General features: G+C 40.0%; 1 pseudogene; it reads left to right on the top strand.

The window, feature by feature from the left end:
• The first annotated feature begins 1,762 nt into the window (after positions 1-1,762).
• LOC125625928 (aldo-keto reductase family 1 member B1-like) lies at positions 1,763-14,575 on the top strand (annotated as a pseudogene).

The following is a 14,575-nucleotide window of genomic DNA, read 5'->3' as shown; positions in this document are numbered from 1 at the left end:
CTACAGCATGGGGAGTGGGTCACTTGCTGGGATTATCTGGGCATCTCTCACTTAATCATTTCCTTGCCATTACAGGGGCCTTGGGCAGCACAGTCCCTCCTATTCTTAGACTTCTATTCTCATAACAAATTTAGTCTCCTGTGGGCTATAATACTTAAGTCTAATTTTGGTTTCCAGGTTTGGTGTGAGAGTACTGGATGGTGTTTGTGGCCTGTGCCATACAGGCAGTCAGACTAGGTGATCTGGTGGTTCCTTCTAGCTTTAAACTCTTGACTCAAGTTTTGTGCAACTAAGAAGAACATAAGAATGGCTATACTGGGTCTGACCAGTAGTCCATCTAGCCTGATATTCTGTCTTCTAACAGTGACCAGTGCCAGATGCTTCAGAGGGAATGAACAGAATTATCGAGTGAGCCAACCCCCTTTGCCCAGCCATAGCTAGCAGGAGTCAGAGGTTTAGGAATAACCAAAGCATGGGGTTGAATCCTTGACCATCTTGGCTAACAGCCATTGATGGACCTCTTCTCAATGAGCTTATCTAATTCTTTTTTTAAGCCAGTTATACTTTTAGTATTCACAAAATCCCCTGACAATGAGTTCCACAAGTTGACTGTGTGTAGTATTTCCTCTGGTTTGTTTTAAACCTGGTGCCTATAAATTTCGTTAGGTGACCCCTCATTCTTGTGTTGTAAAGGGATAAACAACACTTTCTCCATAGCATTCATGATATCCCCCTCTTAGTCTTCTCTTTTCTAAAGATGAACAGTCCCAGTCTTCTTACTCTCTCTTCATATTGTAGCTGTTCCATACCCCTAATCATTTTTGTTGCCATTTTACTTTTCCCCCCCAACTCTAATTTTTTTTTTTTTGGAGATGGGAAGACAGAACTGTATGCAATATTTAAGGTGTGGGTATACCATGGATTTATATAGTGGCATTGTGATATTTTTCTGTCTTATCTATCCCTTGCCTAATGGTTCCTAAAATTCTGTTTGACTGCCACTGTACAGTGAGCTGGTGTTTTCAAAGAATTATCCACAACAACTCCAAAATCTTTCTTGATTAGTATGAGCTTCTTTAAACCTCATAGTTTTGAATGTATAGTTGGGATTATATTTTGCATTGTGCCTAGTCACCCACTTTTGTGAGATCCCTTTGTAACTCTTCAGTCAGCTTTGGACTTCACAATCTTGAGTAATTTATCATTTACAGCTTTCCCACCTCACTGTTTATCCCCTTTCCAGATTGTTTATGAATATGTTGAACAACAGTGGTCTCAGTGCTGATTCTTGGGGGACCCTGCTATTTACCTCTCTCCATTGTGAAAATGGAACATTTATTCCTACCCTTTGTTTCCTGTCAGTTAATGATCCATAACAAGACCTTCCCTCTTATCCCATTACTGCTTACTTTGCTTAAGAGACTTTGACTTTCAGAAAGCCTTTGACAAGGTCCGTCACCAAACACACTATATCCACTGGATCTCCTTTTCCCCGCTTGCTTATTAACACTCTCAAAAAATTCAAATCATATAAGGACACGTACAAAGCCTACTGCACACTTGCAGATTGGAGAATTATGAAGCCCTGTAGAATTACAAAGAGAAGAGGCACAAAGCAAAACCTCCACCTTCTGAGGCGTCTCGCCTTCATTCTCCCTTCCCACTCCTATCTGTAGCCAATCACCAGAAAGTGGGTGGAACAAGAACCTATTTAAGGCTTTTGCCAGGGTATTGCCCATTTTTTTACTGTGTTGCATTCCAAAGGGAATTAGAACAGACAAGCCATGACAACCTACGTGGAACTGAGCACAAAAGCAAAGATGCTTATCCTGGGACTAGGAAACTGGCAGGTAATGATGAGACCCAACTACTCCGGCACCGTACACATAAAGGTTACAAACTAGCCTTGTTCTAAGCATGATGCAATGAAACTGCTACAGGTCATCAAGCCTGTTGCAGCTGTCTCACCAAGAGAATGCAACTCCTACCTGGAGCTTATGGTCTCTTGAAATTCTGCAGGTGTGACTGTTCAGTTACAGCTTTAAGTACTTGTCAAATCTTTTGAGAGTGAATGTGTGGTGTTTATGTGGAGATTTGCCTTTGGATGCCTTTCGATGCCCCTGAAAACTGCTTAATGTGATTTTTTTTTTACTATTCCATGTTAATCTGTTAGAATTAATTTAAGTATCATCTACTGTAATTAAAAATCAAACTGGATTTACAAATGGAACTTTGTACAAACTATTTGGATGTTGATTTATAAAGCACCCTATTTCTGCATGGTACTTTCCAAACAAAAAGGAACTGTAGTATCTCACATTGCTGCTTTGGGGTGCAGGAGAAGGTTTTTAAGAGCCTATTTAAGTTAATTTCCAAGAAGTAGGCAAAATGGACAAATCTCACAAAAAACTGCAACATTAGAAGATAAAAGATGTTCAGCCCCATGTTTTATTAAAACTCTGTAAAATGTTACATTGAGAATGAGCAGTGCCTGAAGGGGAAAAATATAGAAAGAATGTGTGTCAAAAGAGTTGTACTTATGTTTATACTTTAATTGCCCACCTCTGTGTGGGTCTAATCACAAAAGGTGTTAAGTGCCTTCAGCTCCCCTTGACTCCAGTGCTAATTGTGCATGCCCAGTATCTCTCAGGATGATACCCCCTTAACTCATTATTGCAAGCATGGGATTGTAACATGATTTATCAGTGATGATTTGTGAAATCTTTGACAAGTTTGAGTGGTAGCTGTGTTAGTCTGTATCAAAGAGAATGAGGAGTACTTGTGGCATATCCGATGAAGTGGGTTTTAGCCCACAAAAGCTTATGCCCAAATAAATTAGTCAGTCTCAGGTGCCACAAGTACTCCTCATTCTTTGTTGAAATCTTCGAATGAACCTGATAAGTGGGTCAGGCTGACTGGAAAGCTTTTTTGATGTAAGAAGCCCCTATCTAAATGCAATGAAAAATTCACTGTTTATTTCCACACAAATCACGAGGGTTATTTTGTCAAGATTATTCAGTATTAATGTTCCCACAGCAACCTCAACTGTATCTCTTTGTACTTACTGAATACAGGAGTTTCAATTTGAGTACAGCGTGACTATGTAAAGAAAGATCCTGTTGTAATGCAGGTACACAATGTAATATAATACAAGGGATTATTCTCTGAATGTCTCATTGCAGAGTTGTGTAACCAGGGAACAAATCGCCAATCCTGTCTCCCGCATTGCTCCACCAGCTAACACAATGAGAAGGATCACACGTTTTGCTTCTTCACAAAAAGCTTTGTCTTCCACACTGCACTTTAGTACAGCAGATCCTAGATCCTGTACAGCATATTGTATAGCAGTGGTTCTCAAACTTTTGTACTGGTGACCCCTTTCACATACCAAGCCTCTGAGTGCAACTCCCCCTTATAAATGAAAAACACTAATATTTATCACCATTAAAAATGCTGGAGGCAAAGCAGGGTTTGGGGTGGAGGTTGACAGCTCACAACCCCCCAAGTGGTCCCAAACTCCAGTTTGAGAACCCCATTGTATAGTGACTGACTGGGACAAGGGCACTCACCTCCTGACTGCTTCTTGTCAGCTGGTGTGGCACTTCAGTCTCTTTTCCCCCCTGCTCCTGGCACCCTTTGTAGATTGCTGACCTTGCTAGGCAGGTCTTCAATGGCTCAGCTCTCTGGCCAAGTACCACAGTCAAATGGATGAACCCCCTCCAGAGTAGCAAAGAGTTCAACAGTAAGCCCTCACCAAGGTCTTCAGGTCCTTTTTAATCCAGCCCTTTATTAGGGTTTACACCACTTTGCCACTGGCAGGACCTGGGCCCACCAAATACTCCAGGTCCAAACCCAAGGACCCTATAAACAGCAGTCACATACCCCTGCCTCCTTTAATTAATTCCCTGGGCCTCTTCCCACCTGGTCTCTTTACTACCATCCATTACCTTAGGGCTAGAGCTCACAGGTCCTCTCACCCTCCGGGGTTTAAGCAAATACAGCCCATCAAGCTCCCTGAGGCCAAAGTTCCCTCTAGCCCCAGCCATGAACTGACCTATTCAGCCCCTGTAGCTCCTTTTATTTGAGACTGCTGGACTCTGATTGGCTACTTCTAGGCAGCCTCTCTAGGCAGCTCTAGGGGACCCACCTTTACTGCTCCTTCCTGGGGTGGGGTGGTGGTAGGATTGAGGGGCCTCCAGCAGGGGGCCACAAAGAGACTGGTACATCTTGGCATGCTGCCACTTTTACATATGCCAGCTAGCTTTCCCACGCTGCTGAAGGAGCTGCAGTTAATGAATCTTATGCAAGAAATGAGATGAATTCAGGCTGTAAGAGTCATTCAAAAAGTAGATATTCACCAGAAGGGATAACTGGTTCCTGCTTATTTTTCTACCCCATGCAAGAAGCCAGGTAGGGTTTTTTTTAAAAAGAGTAATAGAATTTAAGGCCAGAAGAGACCACCAGCTCATCTAATCTGACCTCCTGTATGTCACAGGCCACCAACATTACCCAGCGCCCCAACCAAGCAAGCAGCCTTTGATCAGTAGGACTCAGAACTATGTGCTTAAAAAAAGTGATCAGTGATTATATTGTTAATCTTATAATGCATTAAATGTAGGAATGTGTAGCTCTGCTTTTGCTGCAAGTTCTTACTTGAGATGCCTCCCCTCTTTCCACTTGACTTGATATAAGGTTGTCAAACAAATTTTCAGTGTTCTTTTCCAGCCAAGAAAGTTATGTGGTTTCATATTGATAATGAATCCTAAACTATGTGCCTTATCCAGAGAGTGGCACTTTCTATAATGTTTTGCATTGTATCTACATATGCCTCCTGTCCCATCTCCTCAATAGCAGATTTGTTTATGTCCAGGAGTCAAGAGGATTTCCAGTGATTATGTCTTTCCTCGTGTTTCCCAAAACCCCACCTTAAAACTGGTTTCTCCTCTTTTTCTGTCTTGGCAAATTATAACTTAATTCCAGGTGTTGATTCCAAGTATCTCAACATCGATTCCTATGGTCAGTTTAGCAGAGCTCTTCAAAAGTTATCCTGTCAATTTCTCACTCTTAGAATGACTGGCTGCAAAGGAAATGTTAAGCAGGTGAATGAAGGTTTCCAACAGGGATGTGGAGAATCTCCTGGAGGGCATTCCTCGAATGACCAGTAACTTTCAGCCAGGGAGGACTGGAGAATTCTTGTATCATGTTTTCCTTCCTCCACACTCTCAGTCTGATGTCTCCAGGAACATGTACTTACGTTGTAGGGAATGGGCTAAAGAATTCTTGCACAGTTTCCATGTACAGATCTTGGAGTCTGTTATTGTGTTTTCCAAATAAATGTTGAGCAATATGATTACCATACCTTACTTTGACTCCCATTCCTTGAGATTTGCCCCTTTCTTGCGCACCCTCTTGATCTACGTGATTGGCCATCTGGGCAGATTTCACCCTAAATAGATGCATATGGCATGGTACAGTCTTGTATCTATCTTGTCCTACCTGTCTATGAAGTGAGCTGTAGCTCACGAAAGCTCATGCTCAAATAAATTGGTTAGTCTCTAAGGTGCCACAAGTACTCCTTTTCTTTTTACCTGTCTATGGTATTTCTTGGGTGCCTATTACCATAATCTGTGAGTGCCAATCACAGGTGGCTTAAGACTCAAGTTTGTCACTGGTTGTTTTGTTCCATAAAGCACACTGAAAATGGGAATCAAATCCGGATCACTCAAATACTACTGGATTAATACTACATGATTTTAGGGGAGGATGAACCATTATCACACTGGAAAGCTGGAAATATTTTCCAGATATTTAAATTTCTGGCTTTCTCTTTTCATTTCAGTCCCCCATTGGGAAAGTGAGAGAGGCAGTGAAGTTTGCCATTGATGTTGGATACTGCCAGTTTGACTGTGCCTATGTGTACCAGAATGAACATGAAATAGGGAATGCGATCCAAGAGAAAATTGAGGAGGGAGTTGTGACACGGGAGGACCTCTTTGTTGTCAGTAAGGGTAAGGTACAGCCTTGGTTCACCTGAGTCTAAGTATGGGGTCAGGTTGATGACTGGGAGGAAAAGAGACAAAGAACACATAATGCAAAGGGCAGGCTCCATGGAGTAAAGCTAGTCAGGAAATGAACCCCTTAATACTGTATCCACTATTTATTAATTTTGTTTTCTTTATTCCAGTAGTCAAGTAAAGGGGATGGAGGGAAGGAAAAAAGAAACTCTTAAAAATCCATGGTTGATTAGAATGCACTTTTCTGTGTACTCCTCTTTTGCCAGCAATAGAGCAGGAACTCAGCCTCTTCTTTCAGTGACCCTGAGGAAGAAAGCATGGCTACAATATTCTTGCTCATTCCTGCTGCAGGTTTGAATTTATTAACTCTTGTATGTTAGGTTTTCTCCCCAGCAGCAACAAGGGTAAGAAAAAGAAATTGTTTTCTACCTACTGGAAAACTTGTGAGTGGGTCTTCACCAATCTTGCATTTTTGCATTATTTTCTTTAATTGCTGACTTAACTGGTGATGTTTTACTATATTTTAATCTGGCAGAATCCTAATTTAGTCAAGTGTACTGCCAGTGACAAAATTAACTGCAATAATATACCCATCAGTGCCACCTCCCCTATAGATGAATGGCATAATATTCCCAGACCTGCCTCTGGTAGGTGTGACTGTCTTTCTGGGGATATTTAATACTGTCATTTGCCTGTGAAGTCAACTGTCATGCTTAGTTTTCTCTCTCTAGCTATGGTGCACATTTCATGAGAAATCCATGGTGAAGGGAGCATGCCAGAATACGCTTGCTGCACTGAAATTGGATTATTTGGACCTCTACCTGATGCACTGGCCCATGGGATTCAAGGTACTGTGATTTTAACTCTTCTAAGCCTTTCTGTCAGAGTCCTAGGGAGGCAATTTCCTCTTCTTAGCAGTCATGCCATAGTTATCTTCTAACCAGGCAAAGAAGACTAGACTTTCTTCAGAGTGTATTGGTGCCACTCCCAGGATCCTCCAGAAAGTAGTGCTGCCCTGGACTGGTAAGGCAGTAGCTATCTTGCAAGGTCATTCTTATGGTATGTCTATGCTGCAGCTGTGCTACTGTGACACTGTAATGTAGTCTTTTTGTCATTCTTATTTTCTTCCTTTTTCCAGCCCTTCTAGATTAGAGAGTAATTGATCCAAATCAAATCCAGGTGTCTTGGCTCATAATATCTAGTCATTTGGCTGTCTATAATATTCTACAATATTCCTGTCTGATGATGTCTATGTTCTGAATGCTTATCTATCTCTATCTTTACTGGAAAGATAGCTAAGTCCTCAGCTCCCTACTGCAGGACTGTTCTGTCAACCTCCAGAGAGCTCCTACAAGCTGACAGAAGCACTGATAAGCTTCTGTCCTTCCTCTGCTTGTAGTTGCAAGTCACACTGATTGGCATGGTGCCAGTCTGCTCATAAACTAATTACTTTAATAAGAGTTATTCTTTTTTCCTTCTTTTTGCCCCTCAAAGCTCAAGTCAGGACACCCTGTATAAATCCACCTTCACTCACTTGCAGATTTAAAGAAAAACAAACAAAAAACCCCAATAGATAATTCAGCATGGACGATATCTATGTCTATCTTACAATGACAGGCCAGAGAAGAACTGTTTCCTGCAGATGAGAACAGCATGATCATTCCAAGTGACACAGATTTTCTGGACACATGGGAGGTGGGTTAACTGATTAATTGAGATTCCCTTTGTTTCTGTCAGAAATGCTATTAGATGAGGGTGGCAACAGGAACTGTGTGTGCTCAGCCAAGCCTTCAGGAGAAAGGAGAATGAGATAGTAAGTCACCAGATTTAGAAGGAACACTTGGGAATCTTGTCCTTTTCTCCATTCTGTCAGACAGGAAATTAATCAAGTCTTATTGGTGACTTACAGGAATAAAAAGGAAACTGCAGGCTGATACTAATGATAACAAGCACAAAAAGAAAACTGTTCTTAAAAGAGAATGTCTCTGCCTCCTAAAAGAAGGATGCAGTGGGCTATTTTTTGTGTATCCCCTTTCTCAGCTAGACTCTGGGACCTGCAAAACATGATGTATTTGGCAGGTCCAACTACCTGGTTTATCATTTGGTTTTGTGAAAGAAAATAGGCAAGTTAACAATAAGACCACGAACACTTTGTGCCATGTATGTCTACATGGGGAAACTGACTTGCATAACTTTTCTGGAATAATTCTGAAAGAAAAGTGACATTATTCCAGAATTATTACTCAGCTTTGTGAGCAGGCTAATTATTCTGGAATAAAATTACTTTTATTCTGGAATAGTGTGTTCACAGGGGGAGTTATTCCAGAATAGCTATGCCAGTCAATTTCCCTGTATAGATGAGCCCTTGGTTATATAGAATGTCTGATTTTCTTGTATCCTTAGGCTATGGAAAAGCTGGTGGATGCAGGATTGGCAAAATCCAATGGAATCTCCAACTTTAACTGTGAACAGATAAAGAGGCTCTTGAACAAACCTGATTTAAAATACAAACCAGTGAATAACCAGGTGGCTGCTTACAGACTCATTAGTGTTGGCAGAACACTTGTCTGAAGGATGCTGCAGGTAGAAGATGTGACTTGTATGTGTGTCTGTGTATGTTTGAGAAGGGTGTAATTGGTTAATGGACAGAATGGACCATTTAATGAGTTTTTCTCTGATTCCTATAAGTAGAGTTTTTCAAAACTTGGAATTTCCATCCTGTGGGAAATTCAGACATTTAACATTTTTTTTTTGTTCTAAATTCAAATTTCAAAATTGCTCACAGAATAAAATTTCTGAAAAAAAATTAGTTTCAGGTAAATTGAGACATTGTTTCTATTTTGATTTTTAATGTATTTTAATTTTTTATTTTATATTATAAATTGATAATTGTTTTTTAAAATTGATATTCTAATTGCTAAATAGTATTCTAATTGTTAGTTTGCTTGGTAATTGGTATTCTAAATGGTTTGGTAACTAGTACTCTTTGCTATTCTAACTGATCATTTGTAATTGTTATTCTAATTGGTAACTGATCTGGTAATTGGTATAATATAAAAATAAAAAATAAAAAAATATAAAAATGTAAAATAAAAATTTTTGAAATAAAAAGTTATTCTGAAACAAAAAATTGAAATGTTCCATGGTGATAAGGTCAAAATGGAAACCCAAACATTTCAACCGCATTAAAAATAAAAAATACACAATTAGTGAACACCTGTGAAAAGCTGGTTTAGTTGCCCCAAATCAGTCACTCTGTGGCATATTACCGAGGGGAAGCAAGCTTAGCACAAGGTTGTGCTTAATCAACAATGAGATGGAGGTTGTGTACAATAAGAAATTTTAGATCACAAGAAACTAAAAGTACAAAGCAAGTCAGTTCTTTAACTACTCCTTGCAGGAGGAGTACCTTTAGATAATTTAAAGTACAATAGAACCTCAAAGATATGAACACCAGAGTGATGGACTTACCAGTCAACTGGCCACCCTGTGAAACCTAAAGTCATCAATCAGGCAGTAGCGGAGACCAAAAAAAGACAAAAAGAACACCCCCCCCCAAACACCAGCAAATACTGTATTGCCTCCGGGCTTTAGCCCTGGGGCTCATGACTTCAGCCACTGGGTGGAGGGGAGGGGAGTTGGGGCTGCAGCCGTAGGGTGTGGGGGAGGGCGGCTGGGGACTTCTGACCCTCAGGAGCACCGGAGCTCAGGGCTTTAGACTGCGGGGAGCAGTGGGGCTTGGGGCTTCAGCCCTGTAACTCCATTCCCAGCTTCAGCCCTGCGTGAGTTGCCGGGGCTCTAGCTATGAGGGGAGCACCAGTTTCAGCCCCAGCATTTCCCCCCCATAGCTAAAGCCCCGATGCCTGGCAACTCCTGTGGGACTGAAGCTCTGATCCTTGATGCCCCCCACGAGGCTGAAGCCAGGAACAGAGAGGTGGGACTGAAGCCTCAAGCCCCAATGCTCCCCCCAGGTCTAAAGCCCTGAGCCCCGATGTTTCCAGAGAGCAGAAGCCCTGAGCCCCCTGCCAAGAGCCCTGATGGCCCCTAGGGTCAGAAGCCCTGACCCCCATCCCCACCCTGCGCCTGTAGCCCCAACTCCCCGGTGACTGAAGTCTGTAATGTTTTGTTCAGAGTTAACATTTCAGAGTTATGGACAGCCTCTATTTCTGAGGTGTCTGTAACTCTAAGGTTCTACTATATATTGACTAGTTCCAAAAGAAGCTATCTTCTGGAGGTTAGTGGGGATATATTCTATGGAGAAGCTTGTGCTATTATATATCTTTCAGTAAGTCACCACAGTGTCTGTACTCTGAAAAGCAGTAGTACAGTCTGCCTCTGCGTAAACTTAGTGTTCATGCTTGTAGCTCGAGAGCCACCCATACCTTCCTCAGGAAGAGCTGGTTAAGTATTGCCAGTCCCAAGGGATTGCTGTCACTGCATACTGTCCCCTTGGAGCTCCTAACTGGCTTTGGTAAGAATGTTTTCTGTATCTTGTTTTTCTTTTTAGGAGTGATTTCAATAAACTAATATTTGTATATTACCATAGCTGGATGAAATAAAAATGAAGAAAATTGATAAATTATTGTAGATTACAAAACCTCAAAATTTCTCTTAAATCTGCACAATTACATAGAAACCATTAATCTCTTATTGGATTAATGTGTGGGACTCAGTCTAACTGAATTTATGTATTTTAATAGAAAAACAAGCAATCATTTTGTGAACTGGTGAAGAAAATTCTTAGCTGAATTCTGATAAATTTATTTAACATTCTTTAACAACTTAATGAAAGATTACAAAATCATAATCAAACACCTGTCATGAAAACATCAGTTTCATGCATTCATTGTAACAAACATATGATGAGCTTGAGATTGTCTCTGGTTCTAATCTTCAAACCCGCTAGACTACCTCAGAGACATCCACTCTCCATCCATTACCTACAAGGGAAACTGGGATCATGAAGGATGAAATTCTTGGGAGTCAGAGGGAAGGAATTCTCGGTGCTAAATCCTAGACTATAGAACATCTTATTGGAGTATATTGGAACAAGCTATATCTAACTTCTATGCAAAACTCAGCTATTCACAGATGCCTACTCATGATAAAATAATGTGAAGAATGATGTTTGGAGGGAAAGGAGCAATGCGATGGGGTGAATTAAAGTATGCCATACATTCTTTTGTTCCTAAATTACCAACTATCTTATGAACCCTATGATGTTTAGTGGTGGAAAAACACAATTATCTTTTCCATCAAAGTGTCTACTCTTTATTTTTGTTGGCCCAAGTCTGAGGACTTTTTCCTCTTGGAAGATTAGGGAAATTGCAGCTAAGTATAGCAAAACCTCAGCTCAGGTACAGACTCATTGTACAACAGTTTTTTCCTTTCTAAAGTGTCATCCTCTTATGCTGGCTAACATCTTTCACAAAGGAGTTGTGCCCAATTCTGCTCCCTGTTATGTTTCCTTTGTAGCATGTTGCTTTAAATATTTGTTTTTAATATGACTGCATTACTGAAGGGATGGGGAAAGATTACTGACCACTAAACTGTGTGAAATTGAGGGCATTAGCTAGAAAGGGGTAGCTACATCTTTCATATGCATCACCATTAGTCAATCTTTTCAGTCAGTGGCAGTCAATAGTTGCCATCTTGGTCTCATGAATACTAGTAATAAATGACTATGTGCAAAAATTAGGGTGGCTCTGCTACATTGTTTCCTCCTGTGGTAACTCTTTGATCTAGGGGATTTATTCACTATTGAATGTGAAGGTAGGCATGGCATTGTCTTCTGAATTTGCCACATTTCTGATTTGTTGCTGTAGGTTCTGATCCAGTTCCACATCCAAAGAAATGTGAGTGTAATTCCCAAGTCTGTCACTCCACATCGCATTGAGGAGAATTTTAAGGTAATGTTGCAGATAAGATACTTATAGGTCCTGTTGCAAGTTTATACAGGAAACCTGCTTTACTTTACCAATATCACTGTTTTCCCTTATATTTAGAACAGGAAATAACTGGGGTCTCTCAGATATGACTATATGATAACATGGTAAATGCTGAAGTTTTTTTTGAAATGGCAACCACTCAGCTTACTTCATTAGAACAGCCAGCAAATAAATAAATGTGAAACCAAATCCTCCCTCTGGAAGAGGTGACCTAACAGTTTGATTTAAAATTCTATTAGTGAGTTGCCTGATTACATATACTACTTTGTTTCAAAAAATGGTCTCTCTCTCTCCAGCATCATGTCAGTTCAATGCTAGACCATTCCAAAACACCTGAATCCCTTTGTTTAATGTACATGATTTCCCCATACTCAGTTGATTCTTCTAGGCTCCGATAACCACATAACAACTAAGAATTTGGAAACAACTAAAATAAATAGAATTCTCATTAACGCTGTCACCTCTTTGAGGTAACACCCACATATCTGAAGCTAAATCAGTCACTCATACCTACAACAATTCTTAAGTACTAACACAGGCTACACTGTGGTTACCACTAATGAAGGGCCAAACACTGCAGTACGTATACTAAAGTAAATATCCCACTGAACACAAGAGAGATGGCCCGAGTAATGGTTTGGAGGATCAGGCCATGCAAACATATCTTTCCTTCCTCTGAATTATCCCTCATTTGTAAACATTTGAAAGTCTACCTGAACTATCTTTTTCAGCAAAATAAAATAAAAATTGATCTGATCAGTGAGTTGACTGGTTAGTGACATCCTAAATTATAATATAAGAACCTAGTGGGTAGAATCATGCCGTTTTGTATTGTAGAGCGGTTTTCATAATTCAAGGCCAAAATTTGGAACATGGCACTAATAATTCAGCATATAAATTAAGTGACCTGATACTCACAGGTGCTGAGCACTGGCAGAGACATCACAAGTCCCTTTGACTAAATTAAGAGTTGAAACTGTGAAAATCAGGCAACTTAATTTATATGCCTGTCTTTAGGTACCCCACATTTAAAATTTTGGTTCATATATTTTATTACCCACTCAGAAATGTGGGCATTCATTGTAACATTTGCTCATGAAGTTGTGTTCCTTCTGTCACCTAAACAACTATAATGCATTCTTCCTCATCTCTGCAGTATCCTTACCTGGAAGCCACTTAAACTTACCTCTTGTACATCTTATTTTGTGTGTCTGTCTCTCTCACTCTCCTTTTAAGGTGTTTGACTTTGAAATAACTAAAGAGGAGATGGAAACCATCCTCCGCTATAAGAGGAGATGTAGAATCTGCCCCATAAGCATGTGGGTGTCTCTTCTCATCTAGCAGAATGCATGGCAAATACACATTTATTACAGAACATTCATATCCTCATTTTTAAATGGTGAGTAGGAAACTGAACAATGGACCTCTAACAAAATGTCATATTCAAAGCCATTGAAATCCCATGCTAGCATTCACTAGAATACTAGTCAGTTTGTGCCCTTTTGCAGAATTGTGATTTATACAGGATTTATCATGTTAAAATAGCTTTTAATATGTAGATGTCAAGCTACTATGAGCTAAACATGTGTTAGCAAATTAAAATAGACTTACAGCTCCAAAATAGATAGGCTTCAGATTTCTGTGTGTGTGTGTGGTTTTTTTTTTTTTTTGCTATTCATCTGACTAAAAGATGTTCAGTGTAAAATTACAATTCAGAAATCAATGTTCTACTAAATCAGCTTATCCTTGTAAGTTAGTAAGTCAAGAAAAGAGAGGTCATGTACTACCTACACAGAAATTATTAATGTAGGGTCTGTATTGTAGAGTGGTTGGACCCTGACATTTAAAATCTATTCCTAGCTCTGCTATTTATTCTCTTTTCCCAATGTAACAATCTGTGAAGTGACTACTACAGCCATACTGTACATCAGATATGTGTGGCTTAATACTGCAAAGAAATGTGATAGCCTCAGATGAGGTGTGCTAAATAATTGAGAAATATATTCCTTCTGACATCAAGATCATAATGTAAAATCTGAAACAGTTACAAATCTACAGGGGAAAAGTACCTTTTGACTGACAGGAGTTCAAGCCTGCCTATTTAAATTACAGAATACTCAAATCCTCTATTGATTACAAAAAGCAGAGCGTTAACATGAATTATCCGGTATAAGTTAGGACAGTGAGGGAGGCTGGATAAACACTTTAAATGTCCACTATAATTAGAGATTATGCACATTTCAAACTCCTCTCTTTAACCTTGAGACTGCATCAGTGCTGACCCTTGTAGTGTTCACTGTAAGAACTTTAGAATAACTCACTCTTTCTTTCTTTAGGTGCACAAATCACAAGGACTATACTTTCAGAGAAGATTAAACCGGGCATTGTCTTGACATTCTTCAGGGCTTAGAATGATTGTATTCTGCTGATCCTTTAGTCTGGTTAGCTGAACTGATGAGCATGTTCATGTGCACTATACAATTATGGCACCATTTAATCACCAGTGTAAATGTATTATGTATTGCCTGCTGGCAGAGGAGATACAGAAAGCTTGAAGGATAAAGCCTGAAGACAGTCCAATTTGCTGCCCTTACATCTACTATAACTACTGTA

The sequence above is a fragment of the Caretta caretta genome, chromosome 1, assembly GCF_965140235.1.
Source record: "Caretta caretta isolate rCarCar2 chromosome 1, rCarCar1.hap1, whole genome shotgun sequence".
In the NCBI taxonomy this organism is placed as follows: domain Eukaryota; kingdom Metazoa; phylum Chordata; order Testudines; family Cheloniidae; genus Caretta; species Caretta caretta.
Note: the sequence above shows the minus strand (reverse complement) of the source record. Positions and strands in the feature narration are given on the sequence as shown.